Source organism: Crinia signifera, chromosome 7, assembly GCF_055691185.1.
Source record: "Crinia signifera chromosome 7, ASM5569118v1, whole genome shotgun sequence".
In the NCBI taxonomy this organism is placed as follows: domain Eukaryota; kingdom Metazoa; phylum Chordata; class Amphibia; order Anura; family Myobatrachidae; genus Crinia; species Crinia signifera.
This window is the reverse complement of record NC_139223.1, coordinates 92,942,867-92,962,973: the sequence shown is the minus strand read 5'-3', so window position 1 is coordinate 92,962,973 and position 20,107 is coordinate 92,942,867. Positions and strand designations below refer to the sequence as shown.

Genomic DNA, 20,107 nt, shown 5'->3' with positions numbered 1-20,107 from the left:
ATTTCAGGGCAAAATATAAAAAAATGAGCAATTGGGAGCGATCTAAACTTCCAACTGCCAGTTTTTTTCTGACACTCGCGAAATGACACTTTGTCACCCATGTTAGTCTATGAGGGTTTTTTTGGGAAGGCATAACTCGGGGTAGGGGAACAATTGAGACTTGGGGTTTGTTTTATTAGGTAGATATTGTCCCAGTGGAGTGCCTTTTGGGGTTGAGGATTTTCAGATAGGTACAGTTTTTTTATAATTTAGTGAAACGTCCCCCATTATAAAGATAGGAGAGCTCAACTTGTTGCGCATGCGCAGTACGTTGCCGCCAGCAGGGGGAGCAGTCAGATAGGCTTCACTTGAGTGTAAAAACATGGCCGACAGAGATGTCGGGAGAAGCGTCCTGAGGCTGCTGATGAAGAAACGCAGAAAGGTACCTGTTACATTGGTAGGCAGCTCCTCTCCCGAAGTTCCTACTCCACAGCGTCCTCCATCCCCTACCAACCAGCCCAGGATGCCGAGGCAATGCAGTCGCCATCATTCTTAATACAGGAGGCTCGCACTACAACTCCCAGAATCATTGCGCCTGGATGGTGGATTCTGGGAGTTGCAGTTCTGTCGAGTCCCTGTAGCTGCTGCTGTATTATCGTATCGTGCCCGTGGTGCTGCAGCATGCCTTCCCAGGGCATCAGCAGCCACTCAGCTCTCCAGATCCCTATGCTTTATAACTACTTTCACAGGGGGATAAGCCCACGGGGTGCCGCAGAACTCATCCCGCTGTTTAATTGCCACCGGAGGTCAGTCCTCCTCAATATCCAGTTCACACGCTGGCTGCACGTAAATATCCCCCCCCCCCGTGCTGCTGGAAGAGGTCAGGGGGAGAAGAGTGAACTCCAGGCTCAGCTCTTCCCCGTAAACTCTCCCTGCAGCCTGGACAGGGGAGGGTGGGAGCCCGGCGCACGGAGGGGACTGCAGCCTGGACGGGGGAGGGTGGGAGCCCGGGTGCACGGAGGGGACTGCAGCCTGGACGGGGGAGCCCGGCGCACGGAGGAGACTGCAGGGTGGGAGCCCGGGTGTATGGAGGGGACTGCAGCCTGGACGGGGGAGGGTGGGAGCCCGGGCGCACGGAGGGGACTGCAGCCTGGACGGGGGAGGGTGGGAGCCCGGGCGCATGGAGGTCATCCTTCATCCACGATGGATGAAGAGCTGAGCCTGGAGTTCACGCTTCTCCCCCCGACCTCCTCCAGCAGCGCGGGGGGCAGCGCAGCCAGCGTGTGAGCTGGATATTGAGAACTGGTGCTTGCTGCTTGGGGACCCGTCTCCCCTGTGTGCCGCACAGAGCTTCTCCATGGCTGGGGAGTCAGAGATTATAGAGGCGGGTGAACCCGCAGCAGCCCCGGAGCGCAGGGAATAGCACTTCAAGCAGGTGCTGGTCATCGGGGAACTGGGGGTCGGCGCACGGAGGAGACACTGATTCAGTGGCAGGCTGGGTACGGGGGCAGGGTGCCAGAACACTTCGGCAGAAATAGGGCTGCTGTGTGTGTGTGTAGATCTGACAGCCGGGAAGGTTTCTCTGCTTCCTCCCGACTGTCAGTGTCTGGCTGCTGCACACACACGCTGCTGTCTCCAGCATTGCAAGCAGCATGGGGACTCTCCTGCACGTCCTCTCCCCCACTACCATTTCAGATTCCTTCCTTATTCCGAGGTAGCTCCGCCCCCAAATTTTCTTCTATTCAATGTTTACGGTCCCTACTTCCCCCTTGCACCACACAGGATGGAGAAAGCTGCAGAGAACAACATAGAGGTACTCTATGTCCCCTGACACTGCCCCCAAGTGTACGCTGTCCCCCCGTCACTGCCCCCAAGTGTACGCTGTCCCCCCGTCACTGCCCCCAAGTTTACGCTGTCCCCCCGTCACTGCCCCCAAGTGTATGCGGTCCCCCCGTCACTGCCCCCAAGTGTACGCTGTCCCCCGTCACTGCCCCCAAGTGTACGCTGTCCCCCCGTCACTGCCCCCAAGTGTACGCTGTCCCCCCGTCACTGCCCCCAAGTGTACGCTGTCCCCCCGTCACTGCCCCCAAGTGTACGCTGTCCCCCCGTCACTGCCCCCAAGTGTACGCTGTCCCCCCGTCACTGCCCCCAAGTGTACGCTGTCCCCCCCGTCACTGCCCCCAAGTGTACGCTGTCCCCCCGTCACTGCCCCCAAGTGTACGCTGTCCCCCGTCACTGCCCCCAAGTGTACGCTGTCCCCCCGTCACTGCCCCCAAGTGTACGCTGTCCCCCCGTCACTGCCCCCAAGTGTACGCTGTCCCCCCGTCACTGCCCCCAAGTGTACGCTGTCCCCCGTCACTGCCCCCAAGTGTACGCTGTCCCCCGTCACTGCCCCCAAGTGTACGCTGTCCCCCGTCACTGCCCCCAAGTGTACGCTGTCCCCCCGTCACTGCCCCCAAGTGTACGCTGTCCCCCCCCATCACTGCCCCCAAGTGTACGCTGACCCCCCCCCGTCACTGCCCCCAAGTGTACGCTGTCCCCCCCGTCACAGCCCTCAAGTGTACGCTGTCCCCCCGTCACTGCCCCCAAGTGTACGCTGTCCCCCCGTCACTGCCCCCAAGTGTACGCTGTCCCCCCGTCACTGCCCCCAAGTGTACGCTGTCCCCCCGTCACTGCCCCCAAGTGTACGCTGTCCCCCCGTCACTGCCCCAAGTGTACGCTGTCCCCCCGTCACTGCCCCCAAGTGTACACTGTCCCCCCGTCACTGCCCCCAAGTGTACGCTGTCCCCCCGTCACTGCCCCCAAGTGTACGCTGTCCCCCCGTCACTGCCCCCAAGTGTACGCTGTCCCCCCGTCACTGCCCCCAAGTGTACGCTGTCCCCTCGTCACTGCCCCCAAGTGTACGCTGTCCCCCCGTCACTGCCCCCAAGTGTACGCTGTCCCCCCGTCACTGCCCCCAAGTGTACGCTGTCCCCCCGTCACTGCCCCCAAGTGTACGCTGTCCCCCCGTCACTGCCCCCAAGTGAACGCTGTCCCCCCTGTAAATGTTTATGGGGAGCCATCTGTTGTATTGTTTGGGAGGGGATATTGAATATTGTATGGAGCTGCAGGAGGTGTGTCGATTTATATATGATTGAATGTATATAAGAGAGGCAGTGTATGTATATGTTGCGGTGGGTGCATGTATGTAAATTTGAGAGCAGCAGTGTATGTATGTATGTATGTATGTATGTATGAGAGCAGCAGTGTATGTACTGTATGTATGGGAGCAGAAGTGTATTTATGTATGTATGAGAGCAGCAGTGTATGTTTGTATATGTGAGAGCAGCAGTGTATGTATGTATGTATGAGAACAGCAGTGTATGTATGTAGGAGAGCAGCAGTGTATGTACTGTATGTATGAGAGCAGTAGTGTATTTATGTATGTATGTATGAGTGAGAGCAGCAGTGTATGTTTGTATATGTAAGAGCAGCAGTGTATGTACAGTATGTACAGTATGTATGAGAGCAGCAGTGTATGTATGTATATGTGATAGCAGCAGTGTATGTATGAGAGCAGCAATATATGTACTGTATGTATGAGAGCAGTAGTGTATTTATGTATGTACTGTATGTATGAGAGCAGCAGTGTATGTTTGTATATGTGAGAGCAGCAGTGTATGTATGTATGTATGAGAGCAGCAATGTATGTATGTATAAAAGTGGTAGTGTGAGCGGCAGGGTGTATATATGTTTGAAAGTGACGGTGTATGTATGTATTAGAGTGCTGGAGTATGAATGTATGGATGAGAGTGCCAGAGTATGTATGTATGTATGTATGTTTGTATGTATGAGAGCGATTATGTATGTATATACTGCCATCAGTTTCCAATTTTTTTGTGATTTAAAAAAAAAAAAAAAATACTTTAAATGTAACAGCGGCAGCATGTGTGTGCAGGCTGACCACGGGATTCCCTGAGCAGCTCTCTATGTTTTCTGCAGCATTTCTCCCTCCCTGCGCACATGTCTGCTCTCTGCTGTGCTGGGCCATGACTGTAGGACAGGAGTCAGGCCAGCGTGGGCTGATGAAATGGAGCAGAAGCGGAGAGATGCACGGTGCCTGCTACTGAACCAGAAGAAGTGCGGGTTCCAGCGGCTGAAGGGTGGAGAACCGAGCTCTGGAGGGTGGAGAAGAAGGCTGCATGGCACCTGGAAATGGAGGTCCAAATAGGATGAATTAGTGAATTGATCCGGCGTGTCCCCAAAAGCAGCCTCCGTTCAAGCCCAGGTTAGTAACTACTACACACACACAATCGCCCACAGCCTTACTCTAACTATACACCCCCTCCCCTGCAAGCCTAACTACCTGTACACCCCCGTTCCCCGCAAGCCTAACTATCTATACACCCCCGTTCCCCCCCGCAAGCCTAACTATCTATACACCCCCGTTCCCCCCCGCAAGCCTAACTATCTATACACCCCCGCAAGCCTAACTATCTATACACCTCCCACCCCTGCTCCCCCGCAAGCCTAACTATCTATACACCCCCTCCACCGCAAGCCTAACTATCTATACACCCCTCCCCCGCAAGCCTATCTATACACCCCCCTCCCCCCACTGTATAGCAGGACAGGACAGGCCGTTCCCCTGTATAGTGGAACACCCCAGGCCACCCCCCCCCCCCCTGGGTAGCGGGACACCCCAGGCCGCTCCCCTCTGGATAGCGGGACACCCCAGGCCGCTCCCCCCCGGGTAGCGGGACACCCCAGGCTACACACCTTGGAACACTACGACGCAGCCTATAACCCTAACCATACAAACCCTCCCTTGCAGCCTATAACCCTAACCATACACACCCCGCAGCCTATAACCCTAAACATACACACCCCGCAGTCTATATCCCTAACCACACAGACACCCCGCAGCCTATAACCCTAACCATACACCCCGCAGCCTATAACCCTAACCATACACACACACCCCGCAGCCTATAACCCTAACCATACACATACACCCCGCAGCCTATAACCCTAACCATACACAAACACCCCGCAGCCTATAACCCTAACCATACACACACACCCCGCAGCCTATTCCAATAACCATACACAAACCCCGCAGCCTAAAACCCTAACCATACGCACACCCCGCAGCCTATAACCCTAACCATACACACACCCCACAGCCTATAACCCTAACCATACACACACCCCGCAGCCTATAACCCTAACCATACACACACCCAGCAGCCTATAACCCTAACCATACACACACACCCCGCAGCCTATAACCCTAACCATACACACACCCCGCAGCCTATTCCAATAACCATACACACACCCCGCAGCCTATAACCCTAACCATACACACACACACCCCACAGCCTATAACCCTAACCATACAAAGACACACACACACCCTGCAGCCTATAACCCTAACTATACACGCCGCGCAGCTTATAACCTAACCATACACAAACTCCGCAGCCTATAACCGTAACCATACACACCCCGCAGCCTATAACCCTAACCATGCATACCCCGCAGCCTATAACCCTAACCATGCATACCCCGCAGCCTATAACCCTAACCATGCATACCCCGCAGCCTATAACCCTAACCATACACACACCCTGCAGCCTATAACCCTGCAGCCTATAACCCTAAACATACCCCCCCCCCGCAGTCTATAACTCTAACCATACACTTAGCTTATAACCCTAACCATACACACCGCACAGCCTATAACCCTAACCATACAAACACACACCCTGCAGCCTATAAACCATACATACACACCCTCTGCAGCCTATAACCCTAACCATACATACACACCCCCTGCAGCCTATAACCCTAAACATACTCCTCCCCCCCCGCAGCCTATAACTCTAACCATACACCGCGCAGCCTTTACCCTAACCATACACTCCGCGCAGCCTATAACCCTAACCATACACACACCCCGCAGCCTATAACCCTAACCATACACACACCCCACAGCCTATAACCCTAACCATACACACACACCCCGCAGCCTATTATCCTAACCATACACACACCCAGCAGCCTATAATCCTAACCATACACACACACCCCGCAGCCTATAACCCTAACCATACACACACCCCACAGCCTATACCATACACACACACCCCGCAGCCTATTATCCTAACCATACAGACACACACACACACACACCCTGTAGCCTATAATCCTAACCATACACATACACCCCGCAGCCTATAACCCTAACCATACACACCCGCAGCCTATAACTGTAACCATACACACCACACAGCCTATAACCCTAACTATACACACACACCCCGAAGCCTATAGCCCTAATCATACACCCCCCGCAGCCTATTACCCTAACCATACACAACCCACAGTTTATAACCCTAACCATACACACTCCACAGCATATAACCCTAACCATACACACAGTCCTATTTTTCTGGAAAAATAGGTTCAGGAACTCCAGGTCTGCGGGTGGATCAATTAAATAAAAAAAAAAAAAACATATATAATAGAGAGAGGGAGGGAGAGAGAGATGTATATATTATATTTAGAAACAAAGGCACTCACAGGTAAAATAAAACTTATCTTACAAAAACTAAATTTTCAGTTCCTGAAGATGTCATATTTAATTAGAGGTTCAGGAACTGAGTTCCTGCTGGTTCCTGCTGAAAAATAGCACTACATACACACACCCTGCAGCCTATAAACCTAACCAAACACACACACTGCAGCCAATAACCCTAACCATATACACACCCCACAGCCTATAACCCTAACCATACACAACCCGCAGCCTATAACCCTAACCATACACACCCCCTGCAGCCTATAACCCTAACCATACACACACCCTGCAGCCTATAACCCTAAACATGCACACCCCCCCGCAGCCTATAACCCTAACCATACACATACACCCCGCAGCCTATAACCCTAACCATACACATACACCCCGCAGCCTATTACCCTAACCATACACACACCCTGCAGCCTATAACCCTAACCTTGCTCACCCTGCAGCCTATAACCGTAACCATACACACACCACAGCCTATAACCCTAACCATAAACACACACACCCCACAGCCTAAAACCATAACCATACACACACACCACAGCCTATAACCCTAACCATACACACACACACACACCTGCAGCCTATAACCCTAACTATACACGCCGTGCAGCTTATAACCCTAACCATACACATACTCTGCAGCCTATAACTGTAACCATACACACCCCACAGTCTATAACCCTAACCATACATGTACACCCTGCTGCCTATAACCCTAAACATACACACACACACCCCCCCCCCCCCACGGCCTATTGCCCTAACCATACACAACGCACAGCCTATAACCCTAACAATACACACACCCTGCAGCCTATAACCGTAACCATGCACACCTCTTGCAGCCTATAACCCTAACCATGCATACCCAGGAGCCAATAACCCTAACCATACACATACTCCGCAGCCTATAACCGTAACCATACACACCCCGCAGCCTATAACCCTAACCATACTCACCCCACAGCCTATAACCCTAACCATACACACACCCTGCAGCCTATAACCCTGCAGCCTATAACCCTAAACATATACCCCCCCACCGCAGCCTATAACTTTAACCATACACTTAGCTTATAACCCTAACCATACACACCGCACAGCCTATAACCCTAACCATACAAACACACACCCTGCAGCCTATAAACCTAACCATACACGCACACACACACACACACACACACACTGCAGCCTATAACCCTAACCATACACACCCCCTGCAGCCTATAACCCTAACCATACATACACACCCCCTGCAGCCTATAACCCTAACCATACACACACACCCTGCAACCTATAACCCTAACCATACACACACACCCAGCAGCATATAACCCTAACCATACACACACCCCTGCAGCCTATAACCCTAAACATACTCCCCCCCCCCCCGCAGCCTATAACCCTAACCATAAACACCGCACAGCCTTTAACCCTAACCATACACACACCCCGCAGCCTATAACCCTAACCATACACACACCCCGCAGCCTATAACTCTAACCATACACACACCCCACAGCCTATAACCCTAACCATACACACACCCCGCAGCCTATAACCCTAACCATACACACACCCCGCAGCCTATAACCCTAACCATACACACACACCCCGCAGCCTTTAACCCTAACCATACACACCCCCTGCAGCCTATAACCCTAACCATACATACACACCCCCTGCAGCCTATAACCCTAACTATACACACCCCCAGCAGCCTATAACCCTAACCATACACACCCCCTGCAGCCTATAACCCTAACCATACACACCCCTGCAGCCTATAACCCTAAACATACTCCTCCCCCCCGCAGCCTATAACCCTAACCATACACACACCCCGCAGCCTATAACCCTAACCATAAACACACCCTGCAGCCTATAACCCTAACCATACACACACACCCCGCAGCCTATAACCCTAACCATACACACACACCCCGCAGCCTATAACCCTAACCATACACACACACCCCGCAGCCTATAACCCTAACCATACACATGCTTACACCCCGCAGCTTATAACCCTTACCATACACATGCATACACCCCGCAGCCTATAACCCTAACTATACACACACACCCGCAGCCTATAACCCTAACCATACACACACCCCGCAGCCTATAACCCTAACCATACACAACCCGCAGCCTATAACCCTAACCATACACACCCCCTGCAGCCTATAACCCTAACCATACACACACCCTGCAGCCTATAACCCTAACCATACACATGCTTACACCCCGCAGCTTATAACCCTAACCATACACATGCATACACCCCGCAGCCTATAACCCTAACTATACACACACACCAGCAGCCTATAACCCTAACCATACACACACCCCGCAGCCTTTAACCCTAACCATACACAACCCGCAGCCTATAACCCTAACCATACACACCCCCTGCAGCCTATAACCCTAACTATACACACACCCTGCAGCCTATAACCCTAAACATACACACACCCCCGCAGCCTATAACCCTAACCATACACATACACCCCGCAGCCTATAACCCTAACCATACACATACACCCCGCAGCCTATTACCCTAACCATACACACACCCTGCAGCCTATAACCCTAACCATGCTCACCCTGCAGCCTATAACCGTAACCATACACACACCACAGCCTATAACCCTAACCATAAACACACACACCCCACAGCCTATAACCATAACCATACACACACACCACAGCCTATAACCCTAACCATACACACACACACACACACCTGCAGCCTATAACCCTAACTATACACGCCGCGCAGCTTATAACCCTAACCATACACATACTCTGCAGCCTATAACTGTAACCATACACACCCCACAGTCTATAACCCTAACCATACATGTACACCCTGCTGCCTATAACCCTAAACATACACCCCCCCCCCCACGGCCTATTACCCTAACCATACACAACGCGCAGCCTATAACCCTAACAATACACACACCCTGCAGCCTATAACCGTAACCATGCACACCACCTGCAGCCTATAACCCTAACCATGCATACCCAGGAGCCAATAACCCTAACCATACACATACTCCGCAGCCTATAACCGTAACCATACACACCCCGCAGCCTATAACCCTAACCATACTCACCCCACAGCCTATAACCCTAACAATACACACACCCTGCAGCCTATAACCCTGCAGCCTATAACCCTAAACATATACCCCCCCCACCGCAGCCTATAACTTTAACCATACACTTAGCTTATAACCCTAACCATACACACCGCACAGCCTATAACCCTAACCATACAAATACACACCCTGCAGCCTATAAACCTAACCATACACACACACACACGCACACACACACACACACTGCAGCCTATAACCCTAACCATACACACCCCCTGCAGCCTATAACCCTAACCATACATACACACCCCCTGCAGCCTATAACCCTAACCATACACACACACCCTGCAACCTATAACCCTAACCATACACACACACCCAGCAGCATATAACCCTAACCATACACACACCCCTGCAGCCTATAACCCTAAACATACTCCCCCCCCCCCCCCCCCGCAGCCTATAACCCTAACCATAAACACCGCACAGCCTTTAACCCTAACCATACACACACCCTGCAGCCTATAACCCTAACCATACACACACCCCGCAGCCTATAACCCTAACCATACACACACCCCGCAGCCTATAACCCTAACCATACACACACCCCGCAGCCTATAACCCTAACCATACACACACCCCGCAGCCTATAACCCTAACCATACACACACACCCCGCAGCCTTTAACCCTAACCATACACACCCCCTGCAGCCTATAACCCTAACCATACATACACACCCCCTGCAGCCTATAACCCTAACTATATACACCCCCAGCAGCCTATAACCCTAACCATACACACCCCCTGCAGCCTATAACCCTAACCATACACACCCCCTGCAGCCTATAACCCTAAACATACTCCTCCCCCCCGCAGCCTATAACCCTAACCATACACACACCCCGCAGCCTATAACCCTAACCATACACACACCCCGCAGCCTATAACCCTAACCATAAACACACCCTGCAGCCTATAACCCTAACCATACACACACCCCGCAGCCTATAACCCTAACCATACACACACACCCCGCAGCCTATAACCCTAACCATACACATGCTTACACCCCGCAGCTTATAACCCTAACCATACACATGCATACACCCCGCAGCCTATAACCCTAACTATACACACACACCCGCAGCCTATAACCCTAACCATACACACACCCCGCAGCCTATAACCCTAACCATACACACACCCCGCAGTCTATAACCCTAACCATACACACACCCCGCTGCCTATAACCCTAACCATATACACACACCCCGCAGCCTATAACCCTAACCCTACACACACACCCCGCAGCCTATAACCCTAACCATACACACACACCCCGCAGCCTATAACCCTAACCATACACATGCATACACCCCGCAGCCTATAACCCTAACTATACACACACACCCCGCAGCCTATAATCCTAACCATACACATACACCCCGCAGCCTATAACCCTAACCATACACACCCGCAGCCTATAATTGTAACCATACACACCCTGCAGCCTATAACCCTAACCCTACACACACCCACACAGCCTGTAACCCTAACCATACACACACCCCGCAGCCTATAATCCTAACCATACACACACCCCGCAGCCTATAACCCTAACTATACACACACACCCCGCAGCCTATAATCCTAACCATACACCCTGCAGCCTATAATCCTAACCATACACACACCATCCCCGCAGCCTATAATCCTAACCATACACATATACCCAGCAGCCTATAACCCTAACCATACACACATGCAGCCTATAACTGTAACCATACACACCCCGCAGCCTATAACCCTAACTATACACACACCCCACAGCCTATAACCCTAACCATACACACATACCCCACATCCTATAATCCTAACCATACACATACACCCCGCAGCCTATAACCCTAACCATACACACCCGCAGCCTATAACTATAACCATACACCCACCCCACTGCCTATAACCCTAACCATACACACACCACAGAATATGACCCTAACCATACATCCCCCCGCAGCCTATTATCCTAACCATACGCAGCCTATAACCCCTCCCCTCCCTTCAATGACCCCAGGTTGTACACTGTCCCCCCCCTCCCTTCAGTGACCTCATGTGTACACTGTCCCCTGTACACTGGTCCATTGTGTCTCACTGGCACTTGCGGCTTTCTCCCCCCACACCTCCTGCCCATACCTCTCACCCGGCCGACCAGTGACCGGCAGCTTTCATCTGCTCTGGGGCTTCTCACCCGCCGACCTCCCCTCCCCATCCTGCATAAACACAAACTTGGTCCCTCGCTACGGCTTCCTCCTTACTACTGCCTGCTCTGTCAGACCTCATCTAAACCCCCCTCCTCCTCCCGCACCCTCGGCGATGCACAAGTGCTGATTCCTCTGCCGGCGGGCATCTGCTGTGGGCTCTGATCATGACCCAGCTGTTTTCCGCCGGCTCCATCACCATCCTGCCTGAGCTTCAAGTGAGGTCTGCTGCTGATACATTCATTTCTATTAATTAATTGAGACGCCAGCACCTTAAGTTACATTGTTTTACCATTAATTACATGTGATTTATGTATATTTTTGTATATATTATGTGTTTATAAAATATTTTTGATATTTCAATTGAACTGAGACTTGTGCCATTATTGAAAAGGGGGACCTATATTACATTTAGATTTTAACTTTAATCAAAGGTATAATTGCTAATGCTGTGACAGCTTTCCAATTGTTATCTTTTATTTCTTACAAGCTGGTTTGCTTGTTGTCATATGCGGCTTTCCTTGGCTAATATTATTTTTATTCAATATATCACCAGAGGTATGGTGTGACTCATTACCTCCCTCCCTTTATTTTTTTTAGACTAAAATAGGTCACATTTCTCTTAGCAGAATTTGATCGTACCCTAAAAACTAATTTGATCATTGCACAAAACCGAAATGGCCCCGGGAGGGCTGCTGAGCATGCACAGTCGTGTGTAGCTCCTGCCATGGTCCTTTGCAGGGAGGACCATGGGAGGAGGCACATGTGCAGCAGCCCTCCGCAGGGAGCCTGCCGCCCTGGTCACCCCATTGACACTCCCCTTAACTCTGGCGATCCAGTCTGGAGACCGCACCACTGCCATGCCAGAAGGGGGAGGCCTGGCTCTGTGTTCCTGCTCAGCATCTGCGGACATCGGGGAAGAGGGGAGCAGCTGCCTGGAACTCGCTGCTGGAGGGGAAACCATCAAGTCAGACAGAAGGAGCAGATTGGTCGCCATCCCCGGGAGGAACCCTCAGCCTGGTGGAGTTCCATGACCTGGTAGGGTCAGCGTGTCATGTGTAGGTAGGTATCATTGACTCTGGCACCTGTATCCTAACCCTGTGCACACACACACACATATATGTAGCCTAACCCTATCCATACATACATTCTCACTCACCCGCTGCTGACCTGGTAGGGTCAGCGTGTCATGTATATCTAGGGATAGGCATTATTGACTCTGTGTGTGTGTGTGTGTGTGTGTGTGTGTGCAGGGTTATAACACAGTTGCCAAACACACCCACACATAGGATATCCATATATGCACACACACACATGTAGCCTAACCCTGTCCATACACATACCCTAACCCTATCCATACACACTCACACGTAGCGTAACAGTATCCATACACATAGTCTAACACCATCCACACACACATGTAGCCTACCCTATCTGCACACACGCCCATCCGCACACTCCATACATACACACACATACACACACACCTGCAGCCTAACCCTATCCATACACACACATAGCCTAACCTTATCCATTCATACACCCATAGCCTAACCCTGTACATACACACACACACTCTCAGCCTAACCCTATCCATACATTTGTAATTTGATCTCTGCCCCAAGCAAGGGGCGTGGGCTCATTAAAATGGGCATGGCCTCACCAGAGAAGACTACCTTACACCCCAGTTTTTGGCCCTGCACCAACAGACCACCACAGGAAGAACATTTTTTCACCATATGAAGCCCCAATACAGTAATGTCCCCTGCACCATATGCCCCACACTGTAATGCCCGTGATACATTATGCCCTACAGTATAGCTTCTACACACTGGGTGTCATGCTCATTGCCAGGGGTTTCATGAGATGGGTGTCTTTATTGCCAGGGCTTTCATGCTCTGGGATGGGTGTCATACTCATTGCCAGGGGTTTGTAATGCTTGTAGCCAGTGGTAATGCTCATTGCCAAGGGTGTGTATTTTTAAACATTTTTAAAAATTCAATGTTTATTCTTACAGTGAAATTTTACATTTCTGAATAAAAAAAAAAAAATTTAAAAAAAGCTATGAAATTCCAAAGACAAAAAACCTTACGGTTTCACATGTCCCATTAAGGCTTCTTACACATGATCTGGCATTTCTGAAACCTGTTGTAACTCTTCCACTCAAACGCCAAAAAGCAATGAAATTCCGATCGTTAAGGCTGACGCCTTAATGGACGTGTTCCTTGCGCAATACAGATATGGTACGCCATCACAGCCTGTGGGTAAGTGCAGATTCAGCACTCTCACAGAGTGAGATTGCTGTCACTCACACAATGGTGGAGCTGCTAATTCACAGATTTGTGTGCTCATTGGAATACACACATGCAGTCTATGCAACTGAAGGTCTGAGCAGTTATGTGGTGCACTCATCCTAATAAGTACCTGCAATCATCTAAAACTGTCTAGCCCACTGAGTTACTATAGTGTTCATTCTAGCACCCGCCATCTTTGAAAACCCATGCCGTTCCTCTTCCCTGCCTGGGGTGTAGCTGTCTGCTGTAGTGCTTCTAGCACAGCGTGATCTGTATATCAGCACTGCAAACCAGACCTGTGCTAGAAACACTACAGCAGACAGCAACACCCCAGACAGGGTAGAGGAACTGCATGGGTTTTCAAAGATAGCGGGTGCTAGAATAAACACTATTACTAGAACTATCCCGCTGAGGGTCCAACATATTTCACACTCACTACCTATATCCATTTAATTTAGTATTCACATACAGTTACCAGAAACATCTTTCATAATTGCAAAAACTATAATACTCCCAACTACTATGCATCTACACTTTCTTCTCCTATATGCCTTCATGCTGTTCTGTCTTCCCCGATACCTACTGCTGTGTATTCCCTCATCTTCACCAATGTGTCTTTCCCCATCTGCGCTGCCCTGTCTTTCCACACAGATGCCACTGTTTCCTTCTATCTGTGCCACTGGCTTCCCCTCTATTAGTGATACTCTGTCTCCCTCTCCATCCATGCTGCTCTGCCCGCCTCATCCATGACACAGTTTCCTTCCATCTGCACTGCTGTCTGCCCTCTCCATCTGTACTGCTCTGTTTTCCCTTTATCCCCTTTGCTCCGAACCCCCTCCCCCATCAGTGCTGTCTTTCCTCCAACTGCTCCTCTGTTTCCCACCCAATCGCATCACTCTGTCTTACCTTCCCCAATCTGTGCCACTCTTTTCCACCCATCTGCTTTGTTTGTCCCCCATCAGTGCTGCTTAGCCTTCCTACAATCTACGCATTTCTATTCCTCCCCATCCGCACCACACTGCCTCCTACCCAATCAACACCACTTTTACCCCATCCTCTCAGCTCTGTTTACTGCTCAGACCTTCAGTTGCATAGACTGCATGTGTGTATTCCAATGAGCACACAAATCTGTGAATTAGCAGCTCCACCATTGTGTGAGTGACAGCAATCTCACTCTGTGAGAGTGCTGAATCTGCACTTACCCACAGGCTGTGATGGCGTACCATATCTGTATTGCGCAAGGAACACGTCCATTAAGGCGTCAGCCTTAACGATCGGAATTTCATTGCTTTTTGGCGTTTGAGTGGAAGAGTTACAACAGGTTTCAGAAATGCCAGATCATGTGTAAGAAGCCTTAATGGGACATGTGAAACCGTAAGGTTTTTTGTCTTTGGAATATATATATATATATATATATATATACACACAGTATATATAGTATAAGGACCAGTCCAGGGGCACACTGACACACACTGTGCACATATACACATATACTTTAATACAGCATAGAAACATCAGTGCTAAGCAATTCCCCCCTCCAACGATGAATACCTCTGTGCTTGCTGTGCTGTCAGGCCTGTGTGTCTCTTGATGAGGAGCGGAAGAGAGGAGGAGCAGGCAGTGACGGGGGCCCAGGAGTGCTGAATTTAATCCCATCCGGCAGCAGGATTTAGCATCCTTGCAGCTTGGAGTGGGTGGGATGCAGCGGTGTTGCAGGACAGGATGGGGCACTAGTCAGCAAGCGGGAGCTGCGGCTGCTCTCTCCACGGCAGCCCCAGGAGTGGAGGGGGAGCAGAGGAGCAGTCCCAGCAGGCTTTGGGAGCACCCAGTGTGACACTGGGTGAAGTAGGGTAGTTATACCACTGTATAAGTGGCAAACAAGAATGAAAGATACTGCGCCGGCCTCTCTGACTGTGCTGAAATACAATCGGAGGCTGCAGCTTGTAGCTCCGCCTCCCTGAGTTTCTGCCTCACAGCAGCTTTCTCTTCTGCACTGGTGCAGCCAGCCAGCCGCGTGTCCTGCTGTTACATATAGATTAATCTGTGAGGCCAAAGCTCAGGGAGGCGGAGCTACAAGCTGCAGCCTCCGATTGTATTTCAGCACAGACTGAGCGTCCGGCACTGTATCCTTCATCACTGTGCCACTTATATGCAGCTGTGGCCACGGAGAGCTAAATATGTAGTGGCCCGGGGGGGCAGGTGGCACCCTGCCCCCCAGTCCAGTCCGCCTCTGATAACACTGCAGGCAATGACCTTTTTCATTCTTACCTTTCGGCTGCCCCTGTGGGGAAAACACCTATAATATGAATACGTGCACTACATTTATGAGGATGTAGAGCCGATAGTACACCTCAAAAGAAAGTCTGCTGTGAAATTAACAATTTGCAAAGTCAGGGCACCTATTTATCTTCATGCACTTTTTATTGAGTGATAACAATGTGGGATCTCTACAATAACGAATACAGCAGTGTTTGAGGCTACAGAAACGAAAAAAAAAACGCTGTATATGAGATAAAACGATTTGAATAAAGATTCCTACAACCAATTGCTGCGGTTTTTATGGGGAGTTGCTCACGCTCCTCAAAGACACATACAAGAAACACAACAAAGAAAAAACTGTGCAAAAGGTTGAGGTAAAAAATTAAACAATAAAATGTATTTAATAAGCATATATATATATATATATATATATGTGTAAGAATTTAGAAAAATGGCACAATAGGCCTGCTTCGTCTGCTATGAGAACATGTGTATATAACTATCTATAATAGCATATAGGCAATAATAAACCTGAAGTTTCCCCCAGCTGGGCAGATCTGTTGGTGCTCTTATGCAATATTAATAAGCAGTGTTAGTTGCTGCAGATCTTTCCATATTGGAAGCAATAACCTTCTAACCTCTGCTTAAATGAACAATCTGCAGCAACTAACACTGCTTATTAATATTGCATAAGAGCACCAACAGATCTGCCCAGCTGGGGGAAACTTCAGGTTTATTATTGCCTATATGCTATTATAGATTGTTATATACACATATTCTCATAGCAGACAAAGCAGGCCTATTGTGCCATTGTTTCTAAATTCTTAAACATATATATGCTTATTAAATAAATGTTATTTTTTCATTTTTTACCTCAACCTTTTGCGCAGTTTTTTCTTTGTTGTGTTTGAGGCTAAACTGATAAACCAAGAAATGACTAAACATATATGATTAAAAGCGCACACTTGCCTTTTAAATATATACAACCCACAAAACAGATTATGTTACATGCATACATACAAATATTTGTGGATTATCACATGAAAACACTAAAGGCCCATACATACACAAAGATGTGTCAGTAACGACCCATCGTTAACTACCATCTTTCATTTTCACCCTTGAAGTGAAAATGAACTACCTCAGCATTGCAGGTGATCACTGGTGCATGACGGCTGACAAACGACCACAAACGATGCAGGACCTTTTCTATTAAAAAAACAAAGAATGTTAACGACCATAGCCAAATTGACCTGCATGCATTGACGATGGCTATGGTCTTTAACGACCCACGGGTACGCGCATCGTTGGTAGTCGTCCGTCATTCACAGCATAAACAGTAGACGATGTTAAAAGATTCAGCTCCTAAACAAAGTCGTTCTGGGTTGTTCAGGAGGTGATTTATAATGGGGTCGTTCATCATCATTAAGAAGACATCGTAGTGTGTGTACGGGCCTTTACTTTCTGAGGGTGCCAGTAAATATTAAGGAATCACCACAATGTATCTGTTCATCAAAAAAAGTCATGAGCTACTATAGCCCAGGGCCGTAACTACTGGTGTGTGATGTGGTGTCATGTAGGGTCCGCTGGGTGGCTTTGTCACTACCCCACGGTGCAGAGCTGCATCAAACACTACTGCAAAACCACCTGGAGTATCCAGGAGACAATCCAAGTAAACACTTAGCCTGAGAAGCAAACTTGCAGACATTGAATTCCTACTTTGTGGGCTGACTGCTCTGGACGTGAGGATGGGTTCTTACACCATTAGGCCCTGCCCCACTGCAACAAATTGCTCGATAAGCAGGTCAGTGGTTAACAATTAAATGTAATGTCATTTTTGCCCTACCACTTCCCTACAGTCCAATGACTCCTGTTTTTTCTCCCCATCCGATCCTCTTAACTAGAAAGTGGGTGGGATTTAGGTCATCTACCCACTCTTCTAGGGAACTACCTTATTAAGAAATATGCATCTTAATCAGAGACTGGAACATGGGTTGGAAGCATTCCTCTGAACCCGTGAAGGTGCTCTTCAACAGCTTCCATATCTGTATGGACACCTGGTGCGGCAGTATGTTTAGTCTGCACCAGAAAAGGGGCCTCACAGGTTGGGGCAATGTCTTAAGGACTGGGGACATTTTGACACTGCAGAGGTTCCAGAAGGTACAGGCTTCAGTCCCGGCTCCTACATAGGGATAGGACCTGGGTTTATTTATTAATAGTTTCTTATATATTCCAGCATATTCTGTTGTGCTTTACAATTAGAAACAGTGATAAAATAAATTGGGTAGTAACAAACCGACATAGGAGGGCCCTACTCGCAATCTTACTATTTATAGTGTTCCCTACTTACTGTTACATTGCAGCCCCTAGCTTCCATTACCGAGCAGGGTGACACCCAGCCTGCACCCCCTGCACCCGCCTAGTGACATCACTTATCTGTATTATGCATTATTTTAACATCCCCCCCACCCCCCCCACCCCCCTGTCCTCATGATATAAAATATGAATTTGGATTTAAACTTGACGTTTGGGTTTCCTGTTTAATCTTTTATTTGCATATTCTCTCTGGATGCAATTAAAATGACCCAACAAAATGTCCAAACAATACTCAGGTTTGTTTGGCTTATAAATCAAGGTACAAGAATACTTTAATGGTATCTAAAAAGTGTGTTATTGTAATGAAATGCCGCTACAGGTTCTATAAGCTAATAGAAAAATATTAGCTCGATCAGGATGTGGTCAGTTTCCTGGCGGTCGGAATCCCGGCGTTCAAAATCCCAACGCCGGAATCCCGACCACTGAATTCCCGGCAGTTTGTCCCTCTGTGGGTGTCCATGACACCCATAGAGGGAGAATAAATTAGTGTGCCGAGCGAGGCAGGGCCGGATTAACAATGGGCCTGATGGAGCTACAGCTCCAGTCCCACTCTGCAAATAGCTGAGGACCAGGGCTTTCAAACGAGCCTGGCCACGCTTCGCTAGCCCCCCGGGAACCAGAGATACCACCGGGCAAAGCTGGAATGTTTTCCCCATAGGATAACATGGGACCCGGTAATTCCGACCCCGACCCGGATCCAACAGCTGCCAGTTCCCCATCCGGCACCACAGAAGCTGGACTGATAACCCAAATCGCTGGGCCTTCAATCTGATACCAGGCTGGTCCATATGGGTTCATTGCTTCTAGAGATATTGCAAGTAAACCGATTTTTTTTATTTCTGAAATGTAATTTCATAGCTGTTCATGTTGTTTGAGGACAGATTTCTCTGGAACCAAATGGCACAGTTTCACTGGACCAAAATCATTCGAAGCCCACAAGTAAAAGGGTCAGTTGGTTCTGAAGATATAGCTGGCTGTTTAAGGGGGGGGGTCTCTCCCCCTCACACCAGAAAATGCAGGGACTAGGCTGCTGTAAAAGGGGCCAGTCCCTGCATTTTCTGGTTTGAAAGGGGTATTATTTCAAATAGCTGGGACCTGCAGTGCTCTGAATACAGCCAGGCAGCCCGCTGCTCTCTGCCCAGCTGTCACTGGCTGTCATTTCTGCCCAGCGGGGTCTGTCCCCGAGTTACTGCGAGCATGTATTCCCGCTTGGCGATGAGCATGTAATCCCACATGGCAACTAGCA

The 20,107-nt window shown here is 49.5% G+C and overlaps 1 protein-coding gene and 1 long non-coding RNA gene across 3 annotated transcripts in view; both read left to right on the top strand.

Moving 5' to 3' along the window:
• TMEFF2 (transmembrane protein with EGF like and two follistatin like domains 2) overlaps window positions 1-20,107 on the top strand; it is a 697,773-nt gene that overhangs the window by 216,910 nt on the left and 460,756 nt on the right. The window lies entirely within an intron of this gene.
• LOC146020395 (uncharacterized) lies at window positions 1,154-13,934 on the top strand. Of its 2 annotated transcripts, none has more exons than XR_014450780.1 (3): window positions 1,154-1,792; window positions 3,961-4,246; window positions 12,772-13,934. It is a non-coding gene; the product is annotated as an uncharacterized LOC146020395 (long non-coding RNA). The 2 variants fall into 2 exon arrangements; XR_014450779.1 differs by lacking the exon at window positions 1,154-1,792 and adding an exon at window positions 2,879-3,206 and having other exon boundaries at window positions 3,352-4,246.